At 29.1% G+C, this 10,760-nt stretch overlaps 1 long non-coding RNA gene across 1 annotated transcript; it reads left to right on the top strand.

The window, feature by feature from the left end:
- Window positions 1–1,632: 1,632 nt before the first annotated feature.
- On the top strand, window positions 1,633–2,253 carry LOC133821262 (uncharacterized). The gene is made up of 3 exons (XR_009887421.1): window positions 1,633–1,762; window positions 1,848–1,928; window positions 2,017–2,253. It is a non-coding gene; the product is annotated as an uncharacterized LOC133821262 (long non-coding RNA).
- Window positions 2,254–10,760: the final 8,507 nt, after the last annotated feature.

The raw sequence follows: 10,760 nt of genomic DNA, 5'->3' as shown, positions 1-10,760 counted from the left end.
TTTTATTTATATCATCAATACTAAACATGAGTATAACACATACCATATTATGAGAGCCAAACCAAAATACAGAATTAAAATAAAGAAATACACCACATGTTTGGTCTATGACCAAGTTTTACAATATTCAACATTTTTTTTAAAATAAAAATTATTACAATAATCACTTGTTAATCTATAAAAACGAAAACTAAACACCCACTAGCTGCTCCACCAAAATCTTATTAAAAAAAATTCACTTGGCTAAAATAAACTACCCAAAACACTTGTAACTACCAATCAACCCTCAAAATAAGTGCCAATGTTTGTTGCCTTAGTTTATAAACATTGAATATATGTATAAAAATTGTTGAATTGAGTAGAAAAGTTTTGTACTGACCATCACTAATGGCAAGCACCTTAGTGCAGTCCATGACAGTTGGGATTCTGTGAGCCACAGTTATGACGGAGCAGTCTACCAATTATTTTCTTATGGTTGTTTGTATGCATGTGAGTGTAATTGCTTTACCTCAGTTCTGTAAGTTGTTTATGCACTTCTTGTTCCTTGCATAATGTTTTGGTTCTATGGTGAATAGGCAGATGTGGAGTAGTGGTTACCTTATCATCATTGAGTGGTTATTACCTTTATCTTTATTTTTTCCTTAGTATAATTCATGTCTTACATGTGTATATATATAGATAAGTATTAAAACAGATTCTCATGAAATGATCAGTAAGTCTTGTACAGCTGTAAAATTTTATTTTTGTTTTTCAATATCAAAAGTTCTTAGTTTATTTATCATTCTTTTATGATAAATTGATGTGGTTTCAGGACTTGATTAAATTACTAAAAGAAACGGTGTTGCAATTTTAAAGTGTGGCCAACCTTAAAGGTTCTACCATTATAGGTGAGATTCTATTTCACATTCTTATAAGGATATTGATTAGTGTTATTATTTACTTTTAAGTTTTTTATTCTTTAGTTTCAGATACTCTTTAATTATCAACATTTGTTTATTATCAATGCTCTCCAACTAGATGAGATTAGATCACTATAGGTTGCTCAAAGGATTCATAAGAATTAATCTGTTATTTTTGTCATTTTAATTGTCGATGAATAATACTGATTAATGCCCTATATAGTATGTTTCAATATAATTGAAGGTTTGCGTTGATCATTAGGAGCAGTTATGTCTTGGTTCATGTTTTCCATATAAGTGGCCTAGATTAACGTTTTTTGAAGTAAATTATGAGCCAAAAGCTTATTGGTTAAAACATAATATAAATTATATCTTATGTTTAAGCCTGTATCTTCAATATATTTGTCAACCTTCCACATTATTCATCCTTCAGCATTTTTCATTCTCAGTAATAGTCGATCATTTCAGATCAAGTAATAAACCATTTTTCAAATATGTACTTTCAAATTTGTTTTAAACCATTGAGATGTAGGTTTGATGTTAAATAATAATAAGAGAGTGATTAAATGTCATTTCAATAAAATGACATATTTTGAACTAATCTCTGCTTCTCTATGGAGTAAAATATACAGTGAGGCAAAGCTTATTCTATCTTCATCTGTCCTACAGTTGTTTGCATCTGCTGATCATATTCCTCTTTCATGTTGTATCTATTAATTCATATTTCGGCTATGTTTTCTTTTACCAGGAACATTCTTTGGTTGGATGAATCCCCTCATGCAGCGTGCATATCAAAGACCAATAACAGAGAAGGAAGTGTGGAAGTTAGATACTTGGGATAGAACAGAAACACTGAATGCTAAGTATGCAGTCATTCGTACCTTATAGTTTCTTGTCAATAGAATTTAACTGATAAAGGTTACATCATTATTTTTATACCTTTTGCAGGTTCCAAGAATGTTGGGTTAAAGAATCTCAGAAGCCAAAGCCATGGCTGTTAAAAGCATTAAACAGTAGCCTTGGAGGAAGGTAAGCATACATATAAATATGTATTTTTCTTGAGGTAATTTGTGATGCTAGATAATAACAATAAAATATTTCTTTGTTTATTTTGCAGATGTGACAAGCGAAATAGAAAATGATACTTAATTTTGAAGGCTTTGTGTTGGGCAGCTGTAGAATATTTTGTGCTTAAAGTAGTAACTTTTCAATATGTTGAATATTTAAGACTACTTGAATACTTAAAGAACATTTTGTTGTTGATGACAGTGTTGAATGTTTTAAACTAATTTGTGGATTGTTAATACAATGTTGAATGTTTTTACTTTTTGTTATTTGAGAATCAAGTTCATTTGATGATGCTAGTATATATTAGAAAGTTAATTTTAATTATATAAATAAAAATAAAAATATAATAGAATAAATTAGTGTTATATAAATGAATATATAATGAGAATTTAAACTTATCTAAATATTAAAATAATACGAAAAATGTGTTATAATATCTATTACAATAACACTTTTTATAAGTAAAGAATTTTGTTATAAAAACTTCATTATATAACACATTTTTGTGTTATACTAAAGTGTAGTATAACACAAAAAATGTGTTATACTAAAGTGTAGTATAACACAAATTTATAAGTATTGGAATGTGTTATATAATCGACTATAAATAATATAATTAAACACTTATCTATTTATTAAAATAACACAGAAAGTGTGTTATCGTTGACAGTATAATAACACATCTGTATAACAATGATAAAGTGTTATGTAAAGTACCCTAACCTACGATAACATAGTCGGTCATAACACATCAAAAAGTGTTATGGTATGTTTTGATAATACATTTTTGGTGTTATTAAAAACATTTTTTCTTGTAGTGAGTGGGGGCGTCACTTTTGTCCTTACCGGTAAGAGCATCTCAGTTTTTTGCACGTGGACAAATTATAACTTAAATTTTTTTATATGACGGTATACATTTTAACTTTTATTAGACATCACACTAGTTTTTGGGTAATTCTAAATAATATACGATGCTGAAAATAAAGTTTAAACACAGTCAATTGCACGTGTATAAAAAAAACACACACGTGTACAACTGATTATTTGAACCATATTTTTAACATCGTAAATTACTTTAAATTACCTAAAAACTAGTACGACGTCTACTATAACTATAATGTATACCGTCATATGAAGAAAAAAAATAGACTATAATTCATCTAGGTATCAAAAAGAGAAATACATATCATTAAAAGCAAAAATTTCCTATAAATATATAGAGCTTGATTGTTAATATTTATTATTGACGGTCGTACTATAACAGTGTCACTCTTCTTTTATTCTTATTCTTCAAAGAATACAAATACTGTATTACCTTGATTACAATACAGACAAAAAGTATCGTATTCATGATATCATCAGAAAGTACATACATACATACATTAATTATTTTTTTTACCACGTTAATATATTTTGAATCTTTATTTTGTGGGGGAACAAAATCTATCTTTAATAAAGTTATATAATTAATTATGGACTACGAAAAAGTAATCAAAGTTGATAAAACTAATTATTATTAAGATAGACAGATATATAGCTGGAAAAAAATAAAAATAAAGGAGGCAGGCAGGCAAGCATGCAGGTATGGAGTATGGAGTATGGAGTAGTTGCTGTCAATTAAATAAATAGAAACTAAAAGCCAAAAGCCTCGATCACTATCCTCTTTTTCTTTGTTTGTTTGTCTTTTTTTTCTATCTCTCTTTATCTCGTATTTGACAGTTTGACATCAGAATGAGAATGATGCCTCGCTATAAAAGCAACCTAAACGTGTCGAGTTCCTATTAGCCAGTAAACAACTAAACTCAGATGCATAATTGACCGTACAAAACCACTATACACACGTGTCGATCTCCCATACAATGACAACCAATTCCTCCCACCTTCAATTCTCTAATTAACTGATTTTAACCCCACCATTTTTAGTTTTCACCTTTTAATATGGTCTCATTTAGTGAGCATTATAAGAAAATAAAAGAAAAATGGGTGTCTTGATCATCTTTTAATAATAAATTATACATATAAAAATGTCAATTAATATTTTTTCAATATTTAATTTTAAAATGTTATAATTAGATGTGTGTTTTCCCTTAATTATTGTTTCTTTATATTTATATTATATTAAATAATATTGTGAAATGATTCATAATTAAATATATACAAATATATTAATTTATTATATCAGCATTGTTTTACAAAATAATATCTTTATTTTTTTATTTTTGACAAAATAATATTTTTATTTTGTATATATTTTTTCTTACATTTTTTTACATAATTATATAATTTTATTTATTTATTTATTTATTTACGTTTCTTGCTATATGTTGGTATCAAATTCAGAAAAATATATATTTGAAATAAATAAAATCATACTTTTAAAAACTTATGAGCGTATTACATTTAATTTTTTTTAAGAACATAAAAATCATTCAAAAAATTTCTTATTTCCTAAACAATTATAAATATTTTATTTTTTATGTCATGATCGAGTACATCTTTTTGATACACTTAGTAATTGTGTCATATTTAGGTTACTATAAAATTTTATCACACCGATAACGAATTAAATATGGTAATTCATATTTGTAGATATATATGCTTAAGTGACAAAAAGTATATATATATAGATGTATATATCTTTTTTTATTATATTAATTTAATATGAAAATTTGTTGATAATAGAATCGGACTACTTGAAGTGGATTCAAACTAGTTTGTGGCAAAAAGATAAAGTTTAGGGTAGTAGAATACTAAATATATAACACTAATTCAGGACAAAAATTCTGATTCATGAATAAAATTTGGAATATTTTGGAAGTGATAATCAATAAACAAAATTGGATTTGATATATTATTCATGGCATAAAAATAAAACTACGCTAGATATTATAAAGAAATCACAGAGAAAATAGGGAACTACAAACTAGGTCTGATCAGAACTTATCGGTTTTGCTTTTTTGCAGCAGTTTTTTTTTTCTCCTTAGGTTTCCTTTATTCCCTTTATCCTTAGAAATAAAAGTTTCCCCACACAAGATTTTATTTATTTTTAAAGTAAGAAAAACATTCTAGTCAATAACTAAAGCAACCGAATGGCTATAGTACTACTTTTACTGGTAGCTTTTTTGTTTTTGTTTTTAAAGTTGTGGAATTATCTTGTTGGTATATATATATATATATATATATATATATATTTGAAACATTGAACCATTTTGTAGAATATTATTATTTTTGTTAATATCATATCCTTAAAAGTTTATAACAATGAAAATGACTCAACTCACTACCTCAATTGAACAATGAATATCTGAACTTGGCTCTATTCTTCTGCGTTTTTTCTTTAAGGACCGTATTTAATGCTTTTTAAAAGGGCAGACAAGGGATCTTTGGAATAAATTCTAGTTTATGAGTTTTTGATCTAATATTCGGTCTAGATGATGAAGTACATCGAAGAGTTAAGTGTGGTTACTACTTTCTCAAGAGTTTACATACAACAAAGGTTTTTTTTTAATTATTATTATCATTACATATATATATATCCACAATTTATAGTAAATAATAAACTATTGAACTATATTTATATACACCTTTTAAGACTTGTAAAGTTATGGCTATTTGGGACACTTCAATAGCAAAAATTAATAAATTTAAACAAAGTATCTATACAATTGCCAAAAGTAATCAGGTAATCATAAAAAAAAACACAAGTATTAGTGCTAATTTACTCGATGGTTGGGGAAAATTAGGCTCATATTTGTAGTCTTGATTGATGCTATACTAGTTTCAACATAATAATTTGTAGTAGTTATATTGGTGAACTATAATTTTAGTCCCCTTTTTCCTCCTTATCTTCTCTTATAATCTGGCAGTTTTTTTAGAAATTGTTAATGGTACTTTCGTTGTGAAATTATTATTTAGAATAATTCAGCTACTCCAAGTGTGATAACCACTATGAAATTTAGGATAGATGGTCCTTTTTGTGCTTAAATGTTTTTTTTTTTATTTGTAGTTAAATGACTTAATATATATATCAATTTATAGATAATATATTTATATGAAGTGTTGAATATTCCAATAAATAGGTTAGGTATATCAATACTTTTATATAATTAGTACACTTAAATTTGATATGATATTTATATATGACGTCTTGGATGACCTTATATTATATAGTCATCTATTAAGATTTTTAAAAGCATACGTTCGCTTTTAGGGGACCCAAAAACTCGTCCATTTTTCTATACTGGGGCTGGGAAGTACCAAGTGATCGAATTCAACAATCTTTATAAAATTATTTTAAGCACACTAAACGACTTTGGGCCTTTGAGATTCAATGGGAGCAAATGAAATAATTATAAAAAGACGACCTACGCCAGAATATGACTGACCAAATTTTCATAGTTGGTATTTATAAAAAATTGCCCTTTAATTACGGTACTTATGAAAATTGTAACCAAATTTTGCATATTTATTTTAATATATAGTATTTAAAAAGCTTACTATTTTACATTTTGTGTTTATTCTAAACATAATCTCTTGATTTCAATTACAATAAATAGATACTAATGTTTTGACACTGTTTGTATGTAACGATTTTTTGAAAAATAAAATAAAAGAAGTAACATCACAATATGAAACCCAAATATTTGGATATATATACTTAAGCCTATATGTAACCTTATAAAATACCATAAGTACCGATGTCAGCTTAAATAATTTGGATTGTTATAATTGCAAAAACTAAAATGATTATCGATTTGGATATACTCTATATACCGTATGGGTGATCCTACCCACATGTTAAATTGGCATCCCTAAATATGATTGGAAGAAATGGTAATGGAGGAATGTTTTTAAATTATCATCAACATCTATATATAGGTTAATCATAAAATTAATAGTTAGGGATGGATGGTGTAGATATTACCCTAGGAATAATGTAAAAAATTATAGTTATCACTATCCATTGTTATATTGACAAAATTAAAAGAAAATAAAAATCTAAAATACACAACATAGTAACTATTAATTTAAGAGAAATAATTACCACTCTGTTTTCTTCAATTTACGTGGATTACATGTTTAATCTTGGGCTTCCAAAAAAGCTAAAATAATCATCTCTCTTTTAAAACAGTAAAAAAATTGGCCTCTTATTGGTTTGGAACCTTTTGCACTGCGGTTGTGATTTGTATTTTTGTCAAACAATTCGATGTAGTGCTGTTTGTGGTTTTGAATTTTATTAATGTGGTTCAAACTGGATTGCACCGCAATGTTATACATATTCATTTATATATATATATATATATTTTTCAATATTACTACATTTAAACTTAATGCATATATATATTTATATAGTATAATATACACAATATCTAGAAAAATTATTATGTTTCATAGGATGTTAATACATATTCTACTTCAACATAAATATATTATTCATTAATTCAAACATTTACTTTTGTATCACATTTTTCTTTGTTTTTTTTTTTTGAACAAGAGAAGAAATCTATTATTCAAAACAAACCAGATACAAAACAGAACAAAAGCAAAAGCTATCGAAACAAAGAGAACAGCAGCCAAAGAAAACAGCCACTGCACTCAAAGAGAAGCAACTACCAACCCTCTACAACATTGATCAAATAACTGTCCATTTTTCTAGATCTAAGAAGACCCAAACCCAAGATTCTACATTTAACAACTTTCCTAATTTCAAAGCTAACACTACTAGTAGAAAAGCAAGCTAATTCAAATATACAATTGTTCCTGTTTTTCCAAATGAAATACAAAGTTGCTGCAAGAACAGCATTGAGAATCTGGTACTTCAAGCCTCTAGTAGCAGAATGGCACCAATCCTGAAGCTCCACAAGAGAATTCGACCACTTAAAGACCCCAAGCCAGCTGCTAACTTCCCCAAAAAGCCTTCGAGAAAAGATACAATCCAAAAATAGGTGACTGTGAGATTCTAAAACCAGGTCACAAACTGGGCAAAGAGAGGAAAGGATTGGAAGGAAACGGCTCAAGCGATCTCTGGTCAGCAATTGAGAGTTAAAAATCTGCCAATAGATAAATCTATGCTTGGCCACTATGAGTTTGTTCCAAACCGTCTCTGCATATATAACTCTTTGAGCAGAAATAAGAGAAGAATAAAATTTCTTAACTCTAAACTTACCTCCCTTTTCAGCAAGCTTCAAAGAATTATAATCAGTAGACTGCCTTAGTTTGAGAAGCTTCTTAAAGTACCAACTCATTTCTTGCTTAATAGGAATACTCCATATGGTATGATCTTTAAGATAATTGGAATTGATCCATTTAACCCAAAGACAGTCTTGCTTACTAGATGAGGCCCAAATATACTTAGCCATCAAGGCCATATTCCACTTCTTGCCTTCACGAAAGCCAATTCCACCCAACTTTTTCGGAAGACACACCTTCTCCCATGAAGGGAGATGAAGCTTACTCCTATTTCCTCTAGAACCCCAAAGGAAATCGCGACAACATTTATCAATAGCAGTTGTGACTTTAGAAGGCAGAATGAAGATACCCATCCAAAAGTTCCTAATACCAAGCAGCACTGAATGAATAAGTTGAGCCCGCCCTGCAAAGGATAAGTTCCTACTCGCTCAGCAGTTAAGGTTCTTGTGCAATTTATCCAGGATCACCCCACAATCTGCAGCCTTGCATTTAGTAGGCCTAAGATGAACTCCTAAGTACTTCAAAGGGAAGGTACCTTCATCCATTTGCATAAGATCAAGAATCTTGAGTTTAGCTTCATCTTTACCGCCTCCAAAGAAGACATTAGATTTAGTTTTATTCGCTAAAAGACCTGAAGAATCACAGAATCTCTTGAAGGCATCATGAATGTATCTCACCGAGTTGAAGTTACCTTTGCAAAAAATGATCAAATCATCTGCGAAGCAAAGGTTAGTTAATCTAAGATGTTTGCACAAAGGGTGGAATCCAAAACCTTTTTTACCAGCATTGTGAGCCAAGAATCTAGTTAGGTACTCCATTATCAAAACAAATAAAAGAGGCGATATTGGGTCACCTTGACGAAGACATTTTTCCCCCTTAAAGGACCCCTGAATTCTACCATTCATGAGGAGGCTGTAACTCGTTCCTTTAAGACAAACCATGATCCAACTAATAAATCTATTATTCATTAATTCAAACATTTACTTTTGTATCACATTTTTCTTTGTTTTTAGTTTGTCGTATTTTTATTGTTTTTCTAAAAGTTTATTAGTATGTTGCATATTTATTGTTTTGTTAAACATTTTTTAATTATGAGTTTTATTATGAATATTTATTAATTATAATATTTAATTTTTAAGTTATTTGGTGATAGGTATAAACTGCCTACACCACCCCGCACCGCACCACACCACATATTTGCAGTGCGGTTTATGCGGTTTGAGGTGCATACAGTGCGGTTCACGGTTTGGAAAATTGTTCAAACCGCATATGCTGTGCAGTTCAATAAATTGGCAAAAAACTGCACTGCCGACACCGCGGACACCCTTTGAAATAAAGACAAAAATACTCTCACTTAAAATTCATTAATATATTTATATTTTCATATAAATAATCTATAAAACTGATTAAACTTAAAATTTTAAAATATCCAAAATTAAAAAATTAAACTATATAATTAAAGTTTTTAGATTTTATTTAATTAATTTTAGATTTTCCCAATTAATTTTATAATTTTTTAACAAGATATTATAAATATATTAATGCATATATATATATATTTTTTAATTTTAGATTTGATTTTTTTAAATGAAAATATATAGTTAAAAAAATTTAAAATTATATTTATAAAAATAAATATTAATGTATTTTAAGGTTGGACACTATTGTCTTCAAAAAATTGAATAAAAATAGGCATAATGGGTCATTTTTTACTATTTTAAAAGAGAGAGAGAGAGGTTTTAATTATTTAGAAATCCAAGATTAAACTTGATAATAAAATTAATTTGAGAAGACTAAAGTGGTCATTTTTCTTAATTTAATTATTATTATTTTCATAATTTAGAAATAATAATAACAAGTAGATTTTACCCATGAAAATTCTATTAATGAAATAAATGTCTTTCCTCCGATAATAGTCTATAAGGGAAGTTTTATTGCCAACTAGTTGTTGAGCTACTTGGGTCAAAGCATCTATTTGGGCCTGCACAGCAGCTGGTATTGTAGGGGCAGGAGTAGCAGCAACAGGGATATGCTGCCCATACTTTTCTCTTTGGTTGGTTAGTATATCCCTTAGATCTTTACTTCTTTGTCTTTGCTCTGATGCTTCTAGTCGTTCAAAGAAATTAGGCTGCCTTGGCTGCTCCCTGCATTTTTACTTGTTGGTCGATGATTCATTGGTGGAGGTATGGTGGGTCCTGCTGCTCGATCCTTTGCTCATCAGGTTGACCAGCGTTTCTTCTTAGATTTATGTTGTATTTGGAATCTCGTTCGTTGTAATCATGCCCATCTCTAAACTGCAACCTGTGAGTGCGCGACCTGCTGTATGTATTATCACCTTTTCTTCTTCCAAAACTGTCTCGATAAACCGGAGGAGGCCTATGAGGTTTGCGTTGGTCGCTAGGTCCTATTTCCTAAGGAAACATTCCCTGGTCCACTTTCAGGTAGGACCTGCTCGTCATTTACAGGACGTCTTGGGCTTCGGGACGTTGCTCATCCCTATTTCGTCGAGGTGGATGTTCACTAACTTGACCGAACTGAGTAGGTTGACGTTGCGCGGTATGTCTACCAGAATTCTTGGGCTGCTTTTCATGTTGAGCAGCCCTG

This window comes from Humulus lupulus, chromosome 3 (genome assembly GCF_963169125.1).
Source record: "Humulus lupulus chromosome 3, drHumLupu1.1, whole genome shotgun sequence".
Classification (NCBI taxonomy): domain Eukaryota; kingdom Viridiplantae; phylum Streptophyta; class Magnoliopsida; order Rosales; family Cannabaceae; genus Humulus; species Humulus lupulus.
This window is presented reverse-complemented; position numbering and strand designations above follow the sequence as displayed.